General features: G+C 46.1%; 1 protein-coding gene and 1 long non-coding RNA gene across 2 annotated transcripts in view; one reads left to right on the forward strand and one right to left on the reverse strand.

Moving 5' to 3' along the window:
• The window catches only part of LOC108092918, a 53952-nt gene that overhangs the window by 17019 nt on the left and 16813 nt on the right, over positions 1-20120 (reverse strand). The window lies entirely within an intron of this gene.
• On the forward strand, positions 6552-6874 carry LOC122319737. Its single transcript, XR_006245309.1, has 3 exons — positions 6552-6564; positions 6630-6668; positions 6735-6874. It is a non-coding gene; the product is annotated as an uncharacterized LOC122319737 (long non-coding RNA).

Below are 20120 nucleotides of genomic sequence, written 5' to 3' on the forward strand. Positions count from 1 at the left end.
CCGCACTGCGGCAATTTATGGCCGCTATTAAAATGAGCGAGTGTCGCACATCCGATGGATTGCCATTAATATTGGCGGCTTGTACTGTGTTTCCATCTCGCGGTCGTCCGTCCTCGCTCCTCGGCTCTTCCGCCGCACAAAGTTACAAGGCTTCAGCTTTCCCCCGAAATAAAAACGCGAAACTGCTGGCCTACTTTTCAGCGCATCGCATCGCATCGCATCGCATTTGAATTGCATATGAAGCTGGGCTGTGCTGCGGAGGTCAAGCTTAATATTTCATATTCGCAAGCAGGTCACAGAGATCTCCACTTATTATTCGGAAGCCACTTAAGTGTATGTACGAGTACGTATACATGCGGACAATAAATTTCCATTAGCATTTTAAAAAAGCTTTGCACATAAATCGTAATTTAGAACTGCTTTTCGCTCGCCTGAACTTCGAACTTCTCATTTGCCGGGTGACCCCAGGTAAATGTCACATTATACATATTTAATATTTCAATTATGCAGCCGCAAATGATAAATTTCAAATATATTCCACCCCCGCCTTCCGCTTCCGCTGCAGCGACCCCAACTTCCGCTCACACAGACGGGCGGCCACGCCCACCGACATACGCCCACAAAGGGCACCAAATGTGCGTACAATGTGGGTCACACGAATATGTCTCAAGCAGTTGCCTCTTCGCTTGGCCCTGAATAATTCAGGTGGGCTTTTTAACGCACGGCCCGACATAAAAACCGCACGCAAATTACTCAAAATTGACCGCACTTAAAGCGGCACGGCACTAACACCACTACCCCTCTAACACACACACACACACACGTACGTATCTGGGTACATAAAATACAATTTAAATATTTAATTGTGAGCACAATTTAAACTCGTGTTAAAGCGAAAGGCAAAGTAAAAGCCATAAAAAACGAGCTGTATAGCTAAATGTTGCCAGAGTTGCCATGTTATTACAATGCCCTACAGTTGGGCATCTGCGACTTTCGCGGTGAGCAAAAAGTGAACTGCCTGCGGTGGTTTTTCATTTGGTAAAAATCAACGCTGCGTATGGGTAATATCCGTGTATTCTGTATTCTGATTTAAAACAGTGAGTGTGTTTAGTGATTTTGAGGAGTGCCAGCTTTTAAGGACATTCAGACTTCAGTGCAACCGCACTCATCCATCTAGCTCTCCATTTTACTTCGCCTTCCCCCCCATGTTTTGTGTGCTGGGCTGCAGGCCGCGGGGCAAAAAGCTATTGCATAACAACTGGGGCCGAGTTAATGAGCATTTTTAATGCAAATCATTTGCCCGGGGCCGCACTTTATTCATATACGTGTCCGAAGGGGGGTGTTAATTGTCTCCTCCGGCCTGCGATCCTTTGGGGCAGCACAACAGCGACGCAACAGCAACACAACAAAAGAGCACAACAACCAGCCACACACACACACACACACATACAAAACATAATCTAAAGATTGCCAGCTGTTGCTGTTATTCTTCGCTGCGAAAAGAAAGGAAAAGCGACGTGCTCCGGCTTTTCCCCTCCGAGCGCATGTTCATTTAAATTTCAATTTATACCCGACTCGCAGGCACTTTATAGAGTTAAGTGTTGGCAGATTCCAGATCCCCGCTCCTCCAGCTTTTCCCGCTTTCCCGCTTTTCCCGCTCATCGCCGCTAAGCCAACTGGCGAATGTCTGTAATAAGATATGATAATGCGCCGCATCTCCTGCCAGTTAATGTTGTGTGCATTTCAGCATTTCAGCATTTCAGTTCGCTGCGCTAAGTACCGCTCGCAATGCAGGCTCGTGTCTGCCGACTTAAGATACCATACGTACTATATATTATGTAGTGCACATACGTGCGAATATATACGAGTAGTTTGCCTGGAGAAATAAGGCAAACACACAGCTTCCCTTGGCAAGGAAAGGTCAATCATCAAGTGAGGCAGAGGAATCTGCAGTCCGAAATCCACTAACCCACAATCGACTGCTAGTCGTACTAACCCCATTCACGTTTTCAAGTTTTTATGCCCGGCAGGTATGCGATGGTAATTCCCACTGCTCCCAGGCAATTATCGTTTGTCGTTTATCGATGGCCATTTGCCATTTAACAGGATTACAATTTGAAACATTCGTAATGGACAATAAAAACTAATTTCGCTTCGGATGGCCTGTCTCCGCCGGCTGGCTGGGTAATGGAAGGGATTAGGCCACCTCTGATGGCCAAACAATCCGATCTCGACAGGTTTACCTATCCAACGTATGTATCTGCGAATCAGATCTGGCTTTCACCTGATTTTCGGTCCCGGATTGAAGTCGGAGAATCCAATTAGGAGGCAAAACAAAGTAAGCAAATACAAAAACAAGGAGCACAGAGCAGCCGAGCAGCCGAGCAGCAGAGCAGCAGACAAACGCAAACAGAACGGATGGACACTTATAGTCAATGATAATAATATTAATTCTACGGTCAGTACGGACCACAGTGCGTATGAGCAACGGCCTGGCCACATGGCGTATGAGCGATTCAATGCTTGCAAAGGAAGGAGGAAAGGAGAGGAGAGGAAAGGAGGGAAAGGAAAGGAAAGGAAAGGAGAGGAAACCCGAGAGCAGGTGGAAAATAGAAACGACAGAGACAAATTTCAATTAAAGTGTTGCAATAACAACAGTTTTGTGGCGAAGGAAATTAAAGGACAAACACGTGTGCATGTCACATCTCCATCTCCGTCTTCATGTACCCCCTCCCCCTCCCTCACCCTACCCCTCATGCTACCCCCCTGTCATGTGCGAATGAGTGACTGAGAGAGCGAGCGAGGCAGCAACAATTGACAGGAACACACATAAAAGCTTTTAAATCTTAATAAATCTTGCATACAATTTAAAAAACACCAAATAAAACGAAAGCCAAAGGAAATAAAGCAACAGTCGTCGAGGTGGAGGTTCTCTGTATTTGTATTTGTATCTGTGTACTATGTGTGTGTGCGTGTGTGTGTATGTGTGCTTCCGCCTTCTTTTTTGGCAACTGCCATGGCAGCTGAAGTTGACACGACTCCACCTCCGCTGAGCCCCAAAAATAGCAGGCAAGTCAAAGACGTCGCGGTTGCATTCTCGTTCTGTCACAGCTCGGATCCCGATTGTGTGGGCACACTGAGCGGAAAAACGGGGTAAGTACCCACCATCTAATGCATCTCTTATCCAAAATCAACCACAATATTCGCAATACACACATTAAACCTGCAAGCCAAACAAGTATTCTACAAGATTCTAACCTTATAACGAAACATTGTTCCACAATCTGCACACATTTTTTCTTCCTCTGCACTTGTTTGTGTGTGTGCGAGTGTGTGGGTGTGTGCCACGGTCGCGTGTGTTTGCGTATCGCTCACCTCGGCAACATCTCGTAAATGCTGAACTGTATCTTGGGTATTTTCAGCCGTGACTTTTCCCCCGTCCACCAAAGAGAAGAGCTTGGACTCATCAGCGCGAACATAAATATTTGAAATTTTATGCAATTTTTAAGGTTGAAATCTCAATCGGGGCGACTGGCGGGGTTTGCGGGGCTTGTGAGGGGGGAAATAAGAGTATTTTCGGTAATCCCTCACCACGGGTAAACAACTCTTATTTTTCGGGGTCCTTGCTTTCGAGGGGGGAGTTCACTTGGTTGGTTGGTTGGGGGCACAAGACCCTGTGTGTGTGCGTCTGAGTTCGAGTATAAATTTTCCCAACTAACTGCGTCACATTTTGCATAAGTGATGAGATCGATTTCCGTGGATGTGCGTGATGGGGAAGAAGCAGATGACTGAACTCGGGAGGAAAAGTCACGGGAAAGCGGAGTGAAAAGGAAAAAAGGGGGAGGGGCTGCTCCAAAGCCCCAAGTTTCGAGGAGAAGAATCTGAGGCTAACAAAAGTTGCCGAAGATTGTCAACAGTTATTGCTAGTTGGGCTCCCAAACGGGGGGAGGTTAAAAGGGAGGGAGGGGCTGGAATACAAGAGGGGGAGTGGGAGGGGGAGGGGGTTTCTCCAACAATGTCTTCGTGTGTGCGGCAGCAGCACTGGCAGCAGAAAATAAGCCAAAAGTGCCATAAAATGTTTGCACAGAGTTTTCGGGAGCGGAGCTTGTTTTCCGTTCGCTTTTACCCTTCTCAGCTTCCCCGCAGCCAGTTCGCCAGGATGCCGGGATGCCAGGATGCCAGCTTGCCAGGATCCCCAGGATTCGTCCTGCTTATTTACGTTTTTACCGTTCTTATGCACGTCATTTATTTGGTTCTTGGCGGGTCCGAGAGCGAACTAAACCGCAATTTTTCTCCAGCTTTTTGCCCTGTCCTGTTGACTTTCGCCTGACTTTGTTTTGCTTGCCACGAGAATGCAATTCGAGTGTCCAAAGGGCGCCACAAATATTGCGGGGAAAATGCGGTTCGGAATAAACATATAACTCTGGGAAGATTTGCGGGGCTGATCTGCGAACCGAATGCGAATGCGGATTTAAAATTGAGCTTTAACCAAATTAAGAGCATTTAATTGCGCACCGGGAAATTCACAATCTATGTTTTATTTAAAGGCGAACCCGACGGCCAAATTCGTTTTTATTAAACATATAAACAACCGCAAACTGCAGAAAGAACATAAATAACAAAAAGCAATCAAAGCGTTTAAAGCTGAAATTGAATTTAAATGAACGCCATAAACGCACAGACCGCACAGAGTTAGGTTGCCTGCAAATATAATAGTATGGAAATGGAATGTAATTTTAATAACGCAGCTCAAATTAACTCAATTTTAAAGTTGAGCACAAACTAAGCTGTGTCACTTGGCTACAAAAAACAAAACAATGTTTATCGCTCGTCAGGAGCCACATGAAATAAAATGAGAATAAAAAGAGCAAGTAGTTGCGAAGCTCTGAGAAATTATTTAACCAACATGTCCATTAGCTTTGGTTTAAAGTGATATAACTCACAACTTCCTGGCTCAAACTGTAATTCAAACCGACAGCGGATAATTTATTTGAAGAGCAGAGGGGGAGGTCCTTCGCCTTCGCCAAACTGTTGCTCATCTTGCTCGGTTTATTGTTTAATTTCGAGTGCGACACTAACAGAAGCTACTACTTGCCACGCATTTTGTGTCGGACACACAGAGTCTCGTGCGATTGGAGTGGCAAGACTGCAGAATCGGAGGGTTAAGGGGTTGCCAGTTGAGGGGTTAAGGGGCTGAGGGGTTGAGGCAAATGGCAGCACACACGACACATAAAAAGCACCATGGAACTGCCCTTAACGAGCGCATAAATCTTTAACTGGCCCACCCACTCACACATACACACACTACCACCCACCTACACACACACAGACAAACGCAAGTGCAGTGTTTGCTGTTTTGTGCAGATTGTTGTTGGGTGGCTCAGTGGTCGAGTGGTTGAGTGGCTGAGAGGTTGAGTGGTTCAGTGGCCCAGTGGTTCAGTGGGTGGTGCTTTCAGCCCAGCTAGAACTGTGTTTTATTTGTATATTTTAGTGACAGCAAATAGGTAATGAATTATTTTCCCAAATCCCCAGGCCGTTGATTTGCCATTTTGGAAACATCAAAGTGGGCTTACTTGGAAAATCCAAGCTCATAAATGTATTGCAGGTGTAAGGTGTGCTTTAAAGAAATTTATGCTCTTCTTCGAATGGTAGAAGACAGTGATATATTTAATGGACTGGTATAAATCACCGCCGTTTGGCTAAGCACTTTCTAAATACTCCAAGCTGGCCAACTTACTAGAAACTTGCAAACCCTCCAGAATTTCTTACCACTTCTTTGGGCCACATCTTATGGTATTTACTTATTGCTGCAGCCCACTTTTTGGCACACCATTAATTTAATATGCAGCGCAGTAATGCATGCCTGCCCACACATCCGCACACTAATACACCCACACACTAACACACCCACACAGCAACAGAGAGGAGTGTGTTTATGTGTGTAATTGCGGGTGTACGAGTGCGGGCATGCAACTTTAAATGCTTATTTAATTGTGTTAAGTGTCATTTACACTCGCTCTCCCCCCCTCCTTCCCTCCCCCGGCGAAGTTTGCCTCCTTTGCAGCGCCATTTTAGCGGCAAAAACTTTTAGCTAACATTTTAATTTATGTTCTACTTGCCACGCCCCCATTCGCACAAAGGGGGCGGATACCCACCGCCCGCCCCTTTCCCGTTTGCTCAGCTCTCGAAATTAGTTTTAGTGCCGAAAGTTGGGGAATGTCTTCATTACGCGGAGATAAGCGCCGTCATTCATGTGAGCCTATCCACACATACACAGCCGTCTGTGTAATATCCCTGCAGTTCTGGATGTCCACTGTGGACTTTTTGCAATTAGGCAATCAGTGTGTAGGAAAGGAAAAGGGATATTCCTAAGTGTTCCTCTCTTTCTCACTCTTATAACACGAATCGTTGCTTGCACCCGACGGCGGCCCGACTCCAAATTTGTCTTCTATTCTTTCGATCGGAGAAAAATGAAACTGCGTCATTCTTTTAAGTAGTGCGTCGACTATTGGTTGTGAAATTACTTCACTTGTGCAACTGGCAGCGGAAATGTTTAAAAATCATGTAAGTGTCGTTAATATTACAAAAACATTATGTTTTTTACTACAAACTTATTTAAATCTTTTTAGGATTCAGCCATACATATGTCCCATAAATTCGTTTGAAAGGTAAGTTTACTTTAGATTAAAAAAAGTAATATATAACATGTAATAATAAAAATATTTGTACCATAGATGGACGCAAAACAGCCGATGGCCTGCAAGTACTCCACAGAAGTGGTAAACAAAAACTTTCGAATTTCATATTATTTATGTACTTATTTCTTATATTACAAAATAAGATAAATTAATAAAATAAAAAAGAATTAAATATATATATATTGTTTTTCATATGAATTTGGGGATGACATTTTTAGGCTTGACATAGATGATTTCGCTAAGGACATCCTCGCAAAAGCCATCGTTGAAAACTTCGCCTCCACGTCAGCTACGAAAGCAACAATGGCTTATACGAATTTTCTCCATACAAAATTCGTATAAGCCACCGACGACTTGTTCGATGAAACGGACAAAAAAGTCATCGAGAGCGACATGTATCCCGAAGACGGCGGTGCCATATAAAATGTCTCTATAAACTCGCGCCGCTGCGGCTAAGGCTGCTACCCCCGCTGTCGTCGGTGCGGCTTCGCACACTTCTTCGACGACAAAGCAATTTTGGAACTGCAGGGATATATATATATATATGTATATATATGAGTGGATAGAGAAGTATGTGCCTATGTCCTTGTACTGCTGCTTTTAATTTTTTCTGAATTCAGCCGAGCTTAGCTCTGTTATTCTTTCGGTGCACAGCCGAGTGTTTGCAACTTCTTTCCGACTTGATTTCAGTTTTCTCGAGCACCCGGAGTTTCTACAACCACAACTTTCCCCGCATATGACATTAATGTCAGTTGCATGTTTACTCAGAAGGGCAGTGTGGCAATGGGAGGGGGAAAGGGGGAGGGGCAGAGGCAAATCGCTCATCCCTAATAGGAATTTGTTGGCCCGTTGTGTTGCCATTGGCAGTGGAAAGTTGGTAAGTGAGTGACTTATTGAAAAAGTTCGCGTCTCCGGGAAGTCAGTTGAGTTCACGGGTAAGTTCATAACTTTCGAACGGCTTTAAGCCAGTTATAAATGGGCTCGATGTACTCAATTTTTGACCTCCCCACAGTATTTATTGACTGATTGTGGTACCTGTAATCCTAACTGATTTAACTTCCACTTTTCATTGCAGATAACAAACAATTCGGAGGGCAGCCAAACAGCATTAGGCCAGAACCCCTGGCCTCTAATTTGTTGCGAACATAAATTAAGAGAAGCAGGTAATAAATAAGGGCTCATTAAACACGCCCACCACACTCACACACACCCAAACACACCTACACACACACACAGAGCAATGCAAACCGGAAGTGACAGCGCCAACGAGATGGCCATAAAATGAACTTCCGCTGGCGGAACTTTTCGAGGCCACGCCCCCTTTCAGGAACGCCTACCACGGCCAATGGCTTATTTGCTTATGCAAATTGTTTTGCATCACATATATATATGTATATATATGTATATATATATATATACACAGCAACTGGCTAATTCGCAACCGCTAATTACAAATCCAGACTTGTTTCGGCCTCCTCTCTTCGGCGCTTATCCTTTCTTTCTTGTGTAAATGCCGCATAAATTAGCAATTAAAATGCATAAATTAGCAGTGAAATCAATTAAAAATGCACCGCCTATAAATTTCCAGCTTGTTTTCCACTGCCCACTTCGGTTTGCTTTTAAACACAACCCAAGCAACTCGGGAAGGGCTTTTACTTTGTGCAACTTCGTATTTAAATCCTGATGGCTTCCTTTCGGGTTTTTAATTATGTATATGTAATGCATATGTTTATATTGCCTGGATGTCTGCGACATTCTATTCGACGTCTCCTGAGTGCACTCTTTGTGTTGGACAAACTCCAATCTATTTTCCTCAGTTTGCCAAACAATTTGTTGGCTGGGTTAAGTCGAAACAATTGTTGACATATGCTGATGACTGTGTCCATGTGTGTCCTTTTTCGCCTCTGTGTGTGTGTGTGTGTTGGTCAAGGCAAACACTGGCTAATGTACACATCACCTGCGATTGTGTGTGTGTGTGGAGAATCCATAGAGGCTAGCACAAATATGTGTTTATATAAATTACAATTAATTGAGTACATTCCAGTGAGCCGGAGCAACTCAAACAAGTGAAATGGTGCGAAATAATTTGCTGCAACCCGATGCCAAGGAGCTGGCGCCAGGATATCCGGCAGTTGATGATAAGCAAAAACTAATTAAACCTTGTTTATGCTAAATTAAATGCAGAACGAATATTGCGCATACGCCCGGTTGCAAGCGAAGAAGAAGAAGAGGAGGAGAAACGGAGAAAGGGAGAGGCGAACGGCAATCTACTCGTACTTTTGTCACGTTCATAATTACATAATGTATTATGCAGATTTTGCATAACAATTTGGCAAGGAGCCGGAGTCGCTCCCAGGAATCCCCGTGGTGCTCCTCACCCTTTCACCCCCTTTCCCCCACCCTGCAGATGAAGAAGAAGAAGCAGAAGCAGCAGAAGAAGAGCCAACTGTCGGCAGCAACACAGTGCAAAAAAGTGCAAAAGTACTGTGCTAATGGCTCAAGCACTTCCCCCTCCAACATTCGTTCCCTTTTTTCCCCACCTTCCGCTTATCCAAGGGTTGATGGGGGTGGAGCTCTTAATGCTGCACAGCGAACACAGCAATGGGATCCTGGAGGGAAAACTGTGTGCCAAGAGTATCCCAATCCCCATACAACAAAGCCAGCGAGGCAGTGTGGCATCCTGAAGGTGCCTATAGCCTATACCCCTTGCAGTATCACTTTCTGTGACCGCACAGATACTCAAATGCCTCTATCTGCAACCACCCGTTTCTCTCGGTGCAGCCTCTGAGCTCGGGGACTCTAGGTTCTTCTGGCTGCTGGCTCCTGGCTGCTGGCTCCTCTGGTAATGGCAGGTCAAGTGGATGGAGCAAGTGCAAACGAAGTTGCAAGGGGGCACAACTTAAGGCGGCTTACGTCACGTAAGGCTCGCTCGCACACTCCGCTCCTCGTCTTTCGTCCTTTAATGGGACTGAGTCGAGTTATGAGTGGCAGCCGAGTGGCAGGGAGTTAATAAAGCACTGGAGGGGCGCAGTCTGCGATGAGCTAGGTGCGTTGGATGCGTGCCACCGAGCGGCAAGCCCAGTTTGAGGCAACAGTGGTTGCAGCTAGAAACGCATTTTGAGCGCTGTTACTGCATAATTAACGAACAGTCCGTTCGCCGCTGACAGCGACTTGATTTGAATGTGTAATTGTTGTGTGGAGCTTGTAGAGGGAGCAAGCTGCAGCTGAAATTATGGAAAAAGTTAGCGAATACTCGCTGAATAAATAAGCACAGGGGGGAAAGCACACAGAGCCAAAGGTGTTGCAATTTTAATGCCGCATAAAAACACAGCTTAAAAATTTCGCATGCTTATTTTCGGAACCCATTTCGTTGACGTTGCCGTTGCCGTTGCCGTTGCCGTTGCCGTTGCCGTTGCCGTTGCCGTTGCCGTTGCCGTTGCTCCTCACGTAAAGGATCATGGCCAATGGAAGGTGGAAGGTGGAAAGCCGAGGGTTGGGAAATGAAAGAGCGAAAAAAACGCCAGATTTTCGTGCAATTTGCATATTTTTCAGGACAGAAACTGAAACCACAGCGAAAAAGCAGGGCAAATCGAGGCTGAGGAAAGTGAAACGAAAGCAGTGCAACTCACGACAATTTTGTCTCGTTGGCCAACGCTACTCCCCCACAGAAATGGGGGCGTGGCCAGGGAAGGGGGGGGGAAGGGCTCCGATTGCCATGCATATGCAAAAAGTGCAGCAGCAGCAGCAGCAGCAGCAAGGAAAATGCAAAAAAATGTAGACTGCAACTACAACTACAACTGCAAGGATGAGGATGAAAACGACGACGACGCCGCCCACGTCGTGTCTTTGTTTTATTAAGTACTTCTATTATTTCTCCTCTTTGCCGCCCCACAGAAGCAGCAACAACGACAACGACAATGACAACAACAACGACAACAACAACGACAACGACAACGTTGCAAGAAGCAAACTTTGTGTTTTGCTGAAATATTTTAGGCGGCAGCAATTTCTTGCACTCCGCTCGTTTTTGCTACCCAGGATTCCCTGGATATCCAGGGGATATCTGACCCTTTAGAATCAACACTGTTTAATTAACTTAAGTGAAAGGATATACTATATGAAATGTGGCTTTTATTTCGGTACATATCACATTTACCAAATAGTTTCCTGTGATCTTAAATCAAGTGATCTTAAATTCGTCACACCTTCAACCTCCCATTTTATTTAGTGATTTTTTTTTGGCTGTTGTTAACACAAAAGACAAAGTAGCACAAATTTGCAGCCTGGGGATTGGGTGGTTAGTGGTGCCGGGAGTCCTCCTCTCAAAGGGGCGCCGGGGGGGAGTGGCTCTTGGGGGAGGGGAACGGAGATGTGGGAGCTGAGGGAGCTGTGGGTGGTGGCCGCATCTTAGACATGCATGCCACAAGGCGGCAAAGTAGAAAGGCGCCGGATGAAAGGGTTTCGGGGCGAAGACACAGAGTCAAGAACAAAAGAATCAACGCTTAACACAATTTTTGCCCCGCCCCCCAAGCCCACCATTTTTCCATTTCCCCCACTTTCCATGCCGCCCCTTTGTTTTTCCTTTCGGTGTCACCGCCAGAAATAGTGTTTGTCCCACTTGGGAGGCCTGCTCCACATGTTGGCTAAGGACGCCAAAGGAGGCGACACGAGGATGTCGCTGCTGCTGCTGCTGCTGATAGAATTTATTTAGTTATGCACACCTTCATTTTAAGTCCTTTTACGTGTTACACGAATACACTTTTAAGTGCATGTGTGCATGCAGCCCCTGCATTTTCCGCTTTTCCGCCTTCCCGCTCACCTCTTTCGGTGCCAGTGAAATCAGAGCCGGGAACAACGAGAACAGACCGCTGCTTCGAGGAAACCCCGAAGTTTATTGACTCTTTGGCTGGCAGACGAGACGAACGAAAACAGAAGCAGGAATCCAAATATATTCCACTATTTTGTAAGGTTGCTCCTTTTTCCGGAGTCCTGGAGTTCTGCAGTCAACAGGATAAAGAGCTGAGCAAGTGAAGTGATACATATTTTATTATTGATTGTTATAATTCTTGGTTGGGTTTGTTATCAAAACCCAAATTCAGTTTCTGTTTCTGCTGACTTCACCTGGGGAAAGTGAATGAGCAATGCAACTAACGAGTCACGGTCAGTGCGATTCCAGCAAATACCAACAACTAGGCAGCCCTATCTGCAGGAATACACTCACAAACAGGCACACACACACACAGACAGAGAGAGAGACACAGATAAGGAGGATGCCTACCTACCTACCAAACTACCTACCTACATGCATACTCGTATACACCTGCATTTGAACGAGGGACCCAGATGAGCGTTCATAATGTGTGCTTAATTATCGCAGAGATATATACCCCCACACACTCACACACACACACACACACACACCACTGACCATGAAGGAGGCGCAGCGACAGGGGCGTGCGAATGGGGGTCAAACGGGAAAAGGGGGCGCAACCCGTGTTCGAGCTTGTTTAATGTAAGCAAGTGTTGCATGCAAATATTTGCCGGACTGTTTGGGGGTGACTTCCCCCCCCTCCTCTTCCCCCCTTTCGCCACCCCTTTCCCACCCCCCTTTTCCTCAATTCCCCTCGAACGAATGGCTGCGTGGAAAATGTTGAATAATTCACTGGGCCATCTTGCCACGCCGTCGACGACGCAATTGCGATCCGTATATTCTTAATTGCTAAAAATCACACGTGTGCCACTGCGGTTGACTTTGAGTCTCGTCGGTCACTTTGGGGCACCGCAGCTCAAGGAGCTTCCTGCCCCGAAGGCCGCACCACACACAACACACAACCGCTTGAAAGTTGCAAAGAAGTTTGTTTAGCTAATATTTGGGAATTAGTTCAAGTGGCGTTCGGAAAGTTGAGAGGGGGGTTGCAGGGTTTTCTGAGGTTTTGCGGGGGCGGCCCTATGAATAAGTTATTGCAGAAATGCTTCAATCTGCTTATTGTTTACCGGAATGGAGAGCGGAGAGTAGGAGAAGGGGGAGGGGGTGGGGTTACCCCTACCACACACTTCTTCTCGCTCAATGTTTGGCTCAAATATTTGCTCATTAAACATTCAGTGGCCTGTCGGGCGAAAGTTTTGCCTCGACTGCTGCGGATTCGGATTCGGATTGGGGGGAAAGGGTTGTTGGCTGTTGGCCCGACAATAAGGAAATTGCATTTAAGATTTATAACTTTAAAATCGGCAAACTAATGCCGCAGGCCTCGGAGATTCCTCAGCGAATCCATTCCGAAAAACTTTGACAGCACTCCGTCTTTTTTACCTTTTGAAGCGAAGTGGAAACCAGATGCTGTCGTTCCTGCTGCTAATGTAATGGAAATAGTTCCGACATCGGCAAATACTTATTTATGATCAGCAGCGGGAACGAAAACACCGAAAACAACGAAGAGAATGAAAGCAACGAAAACAACGAGGAGAACGAAAACAACGATTGCATAAGCCGAGGCGACTTTCCACTGACATCCTTTTGCGTTGTAGGCGGTTCAACTGGCTGGCTCAACTTGTGAAAACGTCGAAAGCGCTGCTCGTGTTTGGCCCGAAAATCCCGCTTTCATTTCAGGGGGGGAATCCCACCCCCCTCTCCCTCCTTTCATGAGCAACACAGCAGCAGCAGCAGCAAGAAAGGCAGCGGAAAAACAACTGACGTCTCGAACCGAACGGAAAACTCGCCACAGTGGCGGAAAAGTGCGCTCGCAATAATACTCGTACGTATACGTAATATATATATTATTTTATAACAATAAGCTGCTCACTAGATTTTTATCTGGGTGATATTTTTAGTAAGAATTCCCGACTTCTCCTGACTTACCATCATTACCTTTCAGAAAGAAATGTTTATGAGTTCATTTGGTGTTTGAATTGAAGGGGGAAATGCTGCCGCTTTTGTTACCCTTGCCATTTGAAGGCAAACTAAAACACAAGCCCCACATTTCGAATGCAAATCCTGGATGAATTCGCCGCTGCTGGCACCCATTTTGCCCCACTGTGCGGTGGAGCGACGAGCGGGTAAACCGCATGCCAAAAGCGGAAGTGGCATTGTTAAGCGGTTTATGTGCCACATGTGCGTCTGTTTGTGTCTGTGTCTGTGTCTGCTGTGTCTGTGTCTGCTCCAGTGTCTGTGTCTGTATCTGTGTCTGTGTGAGGTTAGCTGCTTTGGTAGTTGTAGTGGTGGTGCTGGTGGTGCACAGCCTCCGTCTGTGTTTGTGTCGGTGTCGGTTTTTCGTATTCGTATCTGTGTCTGTGTCTGTGTCTGTTTCTGTTTCTATGTCTGTGTCCATGTCTGTTCATCCGTCTCCGGTGTTTGTTGCCTCTGTTGTTGTTGTTGCATTCGTTGTTGTTGCATTCGTTGTTGCTGCATTCGTTGTTGCTGCATTCGTTGTTGCTGTGCGTTTGCATGCTAAGCACGTATTTCCGGCATAGTTTTTGCATTCGCTCCAGCCGCCTTCTCCTTTGGGCCCGGTTAGCGTCTCCATTTGCGTGCGCTGTGCCCTCGACCCCAGGGTTTGCCTACAACAACCTTCACCAGCTAACCAGCTCACCATCTAACCAGCTCGCCAGCTTCCTTGACTGCCATCAGCTCATCCACTTCGGCTGCCACAACTCGCATCCAGCATCCAGCATCTATGATGGATGCAGCAGCGGGAATCTGAATGTGGATGTGGATGCCACCATCGAGTGCATCGAGCTGCTAAATTGCGCAATAATTCCCACTGACTTGGCACGAGTTGATTTCCCAAAGCAAGGCCAGCGAACAACACGCACAGCGGGCAGAAGTCACAGAAGTTGGAGTTGAAAATACATAAAGTTGTGAAAAGTATTGGGAACATATAGATTTGGTTATTCCGTTCAGCTTCGTAATTAAATCCACACTGCTGCTCCCAACTTTTGTGTTCAGTGTGTGACTGCCTCAGTCCCCGAGTGATTCCCTCGTCAAAGGCAGCTGCCCATCAAGCAGTTGCTGCTGCAATTCATTGCACACCCACTTCGAATATAACGCATACGCCCCGTCTGACCCTCGGGGAGGTGGAGAAACACGGAGGAGACACGGCTTGGCTGCGAGGAGGATCCGCATAACTGTCTGGACGAGTGCCGAATGCCGAATGCCATAACAATAAATCGCAGTAAATTCAATTGATGGCAAAGGAGGGAAGGGAGCGGGGGGGGGAGCCAAGGAAGAGGGAAGTCAGAATCCCTTTTGCACTAACTAAATTCAAACACTTAACGCCTTCTGGCAGATGCCAGCAGATACCCCTTGGCCCGCGACCCTTGACCCCCAGCCCGTCCACTTCTGACATTCCGCTGAAAACGAAACAGACCGGACAACAAAAAAAGCAAACGAAAAAAAAACAGCGAAAAGCGGAATGAAAAAATGCCGAAGACAAAAAAAAACAATTGAGAAAAAATTCACTCAATATTGCTCGCAGCTGAAGCCCCGAAGTAGAAAAAAGCAAAAATAAAAAAGAAAAACCCAGACAAAAGCCAAAACAGAGAAGGCCAAGAACAAGCTCGCAAAGTTAACATGTTCCAGCGCCACATTAACGCCCAAAATAATGGCGATTCTCTGGTTTAAAAGAGAATATATATATATAATATATATTGTGCATTGTGTACACCACTTGCATTATGTGGTTTATAGAGCAAATCGTAATTTAAAATCTTTTTATTAAAAAAGAACACGTCTTATCTTAAGTAGAACTTGGATCACTTTTATTTTTATTTTTTTTTATATTGTAGTTAGAGTAGCTTATAAAACTAGAACTAACTATGGAAGTTGCAGTACTAGCTGCTGAGGCCATCGACTGTCTGTACTTATATTATGTGATATAATGGTTTACAATTTACAATTTACAATCACTTTTATTTGTTTGTTTTAAGTTCCTTTTGAATCATTCATGTTCTTGGTGCACAGGTGATACTACTAACTTAAATCCCTTTCATTCAGTTTCTATAGTTTCTATACAGTCCACCGCTGCTGTGCGTGTGTGTTTGTGTGCAGGACGTCAAGAGTTTTCATCGCTTTGGCAGGACTCGAGGGATATATGCCCACGAGTGGAGCGAAAGTTCAGAAAATGTTTCGTTCAAGTGGCACGGAGTTTTTTTTGGCTGCATGGTATGGTAGTGGTAACTTCTTCGCAATGGACCTTGTTGATTAACTGTTGAAAATCGTTAAATCGTTCTGTTCTGAACACTTTCCAACTCAATATTTGTTTATTTAAATACATCCAGTACCGCAAGCCCATTCCCCACTCCTCCCACTTGCCACTTGGCACTTCACTTTATTTCAAATTGAATTTTCCGCGCATTTAAATGTGTCACGGCAAGACAATTTCTTTCGGGGTCACCGCTCAGCTGGTGGTCACCCCGGGGGCTGGAGCGGGGGGACGGGGGGCGTGGGAAAGTGCTTCCATGTGTGCATGTCAGCCAGTCACTCGACCAGTCAATTAGCAGCGGACGCTTTTCAATTACCGCCCCGCAAATCGAACAGCAGAGGCCGTCGAGCGCCACCGAAAGCGTCAGCGAGAGCGAGCGAGATGGCGATATAGAGAGCTGTCGAGATGGCCAAATCCGAAATCCGAAAGCCAAAATCCAAATTTACATTTGTCACCAGCTATGTGGGCCAACACAATATGGGCCAGGCAGGCCGTTAAGTAATCGGAGGCAGTTGCCGAGGTCATCGGCTAATGTCCTTGCCCCTTGTCAGTTCGAATTATGAATCCCTTTACCATCCCTTTACCCCCCTTTCCACTTTCCCCTTTTCCATTTACCCACTTTTCCACTTTTCCACTTACCACCCCCTCCTCATTTTTATTGCCCTGGTGAGGGGGTGGTGATGGTGGTATGGGACTAATGCTGATTGCGCACAGATGCCACTGGCCACCGCAATCGGACTTTTGTGTGGCAACAAAACGTTGTCCAGTTCGGAGCAGAAATACATTGGGAATCCCCGAATGTAACAGCAGTGGCCGGCCGTAAATTGTCGAAATTGTTCGGGCATATCTGAACAGGCCCAAAAATATCATGCAGCATTCGATTGCAGGTATTTAAAAGCACTTGCATTTCCACCCAGTGCAACAGCACAGGAAATGCTCCTTTGTTTTTTGAATCTCTATTGAAGAATACTCGAATGCTCCGAAGGTATTTTAAATTACCCAGCAAGAGCCTCGGCTGTTCTCGCCTTTTCTTTATCTTCGGAATCCCCGGCCGTAATAAGTGGCCAATGAGCCTGGCAATTTCCTCATTAACCCATCGCGGCGGCCAATACTTTTTACACCGCTTTAAATGGGGCTTTTATTTTTAAATTCTTTCGGGGTAATTCAATTATGAGCGGGGTAAATCCCTTAATCATATGAATATTCATTACTCCCGGCCAAGCGATCACACACAATGGTGGCGGTCTTTTTTGGTGATGGGGAGGGGGAGGGGGTGGTTCTGGGCGGAGTGGGCGGAGCATCGATGCAAATGCATTTACCGCACAACTTCCGCCGCAATGGCGACCCATCGACAAAAAGACGGAAGTGCAGATTTCTGACAGCTTATGCATGTGTATGTGTGCTTGTTTGTTTGTTTGTGCGAGTCAGCAGCGGTGTGTGTGTGCATGTGTGTGTGATGTGTGTGTATATGCCCTTGCATGTATGGTGCGTCGGTGGGAAGACAACATCCAAAACGGCCATATCTTTGGGATTGCCTGCTGGTGTCAGTGAAAGATACTCCGCATTTCCACATTTCCGCATTTCCCATTTTTCGATGCGCCTCCATCTTGGTCTGCAAATTAATTGAAAATTTTCCTACGTGCAGATGTGTGCGTGAGTGCTGTGCTGTGTGCCTGTGTGCGGTTGTGCGTCTGCGTGTGTGTGAGTGCACACGTAGGCCACATTAATGCATGTTTTACAATCGCACACGCCTCGCAATTTCTTGCCGGCCGAACTTTTGGGGACAACTGTACTTAATGACACACGCCATAATGCATTTAAAGCATTCGCAATTTTATTGCCACCCGAAATGGGCAGGATAATGCCGGGATAATGGTCGAGTTTCCTCGGTAAGGGATGCCCGGAAGATCCGGTGCCAATTTTCCATATTTAGTGGAGTTCAGATGACGTCGAAACGTGACTGGAAACTAGTGTCGGCCATCTGCTTATTTTCAGAAAGCAGTAATGTTTAAGAAAGAGCCGACATCAAACGGTTATGCCCGTAAATTTGAAATTCAAATGGAGACCTTGCTGGAAACGAGTTTGAAATTGGCAGTGAGCTGGAATGAGAGTGGATTCTCCCACTGCTCGTTAGAGCTTTTTACAAACTTTTCGGTATTCTGTCATTGGAATTTGATGCGGCATTTAAATGTCAATACGACTCCTGTTTACTGCGTTCGCTGTCGGCTGTCGATTGTAGGTTGTCGATTGTCCTTGTCGCTTGTTCCGCTTTGGTTTGCTGCTGCTTTTCGGCCAGATCGTTTGCATAGACAATAAAAAAGTTTTCCCCTCGAATCACGTCTCCTCTAAAAAGAGGAGGAGGACTGAAAACAGCAAGAGTTCAGAAGCGGATGATGGCCATAAGGCCAAGGTGGAAAAGCACACCCGTGCTGCAATTGAATTTAAATGGAAATCCATTTAATTGCTTTAATTAATGGCGCCTCACTCTCGAAATTGGTTCTGCTTAAAGGTTTTTCCGACTTTCGGGGGGCGTAACTGGGCAACTTGTGCCCTGCATAAGGAAAACCACTGAATTTCAATTGAAAATCGATCAGTCAGTGGGTCTCTGTAAGTGTGTGTGCGTGGGATGGCATGTCAGTGTGTGTGTGCCTCGAGTGTGTGCGTGTGTGTGTGTGGCTTCCGTTCGACGCTGGAAATTATGCTATGAACTATGCATAGCCTCGGCTTGCCATCTCTTTCGTTCCTCTCTCTCGCTCGCTCTCGCTGAATGATTTTTCGGTTTTTGTGGTTTGGTTGCTGGCAGTGGGTTAAAGCGCCTTTCTTCTTTCTATTCTACCCACTGAACCACCCTGCATCCCTTTCGATATAAACAATGCACTATCCCCATCTCCCTCGTTCGATATCCACCTGTCTCCCTCCCTCGTGCAGTCTCGCTTTGAAATCTGACTCTGCGCGCAATTGTCACGTTTATTGACAGAGCCGCCGACACAGTCTTCTGGCTTCTCCATCGACTGAGAAGCGCTCGAAATGCCCACAAAGGACAATAGTTTGCCTAAAGAATGCGCCGAAATAAACGAGATACAAGATACGAGATACGAGATACGAGATACTCGTACTTCGCTATCTGCATAGCGATTGCAAGACTGTTTAGGCAGTCACAAATGAAAGCATTTCGCCACAGACTTTAAGACATAAAAGCCTGCAATTATGCGGCCAACCTTTGTTGTGTTGTGCTGTGTTGTGCTGTGGCCCCTTTGAATGATTCGCCGACGCCGTGGCACATCAAATATGCCCAAGAGCAATCACATAAATTAAACTGCAGTCTAAACAAGCGAGCGATTATTGAGTCATAAGCGATTCGGGTCAGAGCGATCATAGTTCATGTGGCAGCCATGAATCATGCAGACACCACCGCCTCCCCCTCCCCCTTTCTCCCCCCGCCCCCTTTCAATCCGACTCAGTTCCATTCGACGTCAGTCGATACAATTCGATTGAAGTCGATTCGAATCCACCGACAGCAATGACTTGAGCAATTATTGACAAATTGCGGACGGAGACAGAAGTCGGAGAGGGGATTCGGAGTAAAAGTGGGAGTGGGAGTGGGAATTACGTATTGATGGCCCTAAATGCTGACGGTAACTGCAAGGGGCAATCGCTTCATTACACCGCAAATCGCCCACACACACAAACACACTCACACATACGCACACACTGATACAGTGATACGTACGTAAGCAAGGCAAAGTCATTTTCCCTGTCAATTGGCCAATCCATTCAATAATTCAGTGCGTGGCCCTAACTCAAATAGTTGCCATCTCGAGTTTCTGGGGGCTGATAAATCTTGGCTTAACCCACAAGTTTGAACTCTTGTTGGCCTTCCCTTTTGGTTTTTATTACTTTTACCCTGGCTCAACACCTCGAGTCGAGTGAAATCAACTGTCATGCAGTTTTAAGCAGTTTACGGGGCGTATGAGCGATATTTGCTGAGGCGTCAAGCTCCCAGAGCGCAGCTTGTGTGCTCTTCCCATTCCCCAATCCCCACCTGCCGCTTGTTGGAGCTCAGGTCGGGGTTCAGGTGGCAGGAGCAGAGCAGCTCCCCCGCCAGTTGCAACTGGAAATTTAATTACAAGTGAAAATGTCGACGATATCACGGTAGAAATGCGAAATGCAAACAGACACACAGCACATTCAACGGATGCAGAGAGAGAAAAATGTGTGGCTTTCGGGA

The sequence above is a fragment of the Drosophila ficusphila genome, unplaced genomic scaffold, assembly GCF_018152265.1.
Source record: "Drosophila ficusphila isolate 14025-0441.05 unplaced genomic scaffold, ASM1815226v1 contig_198, whole genome shotgun sequence".
NCBI classification, from domain to species: Eukaryota; Metazoa; Arthropoda; class Insecta; order Diptera; family Drosophilidae; genus Drosophila; species Drosophila ficusphila.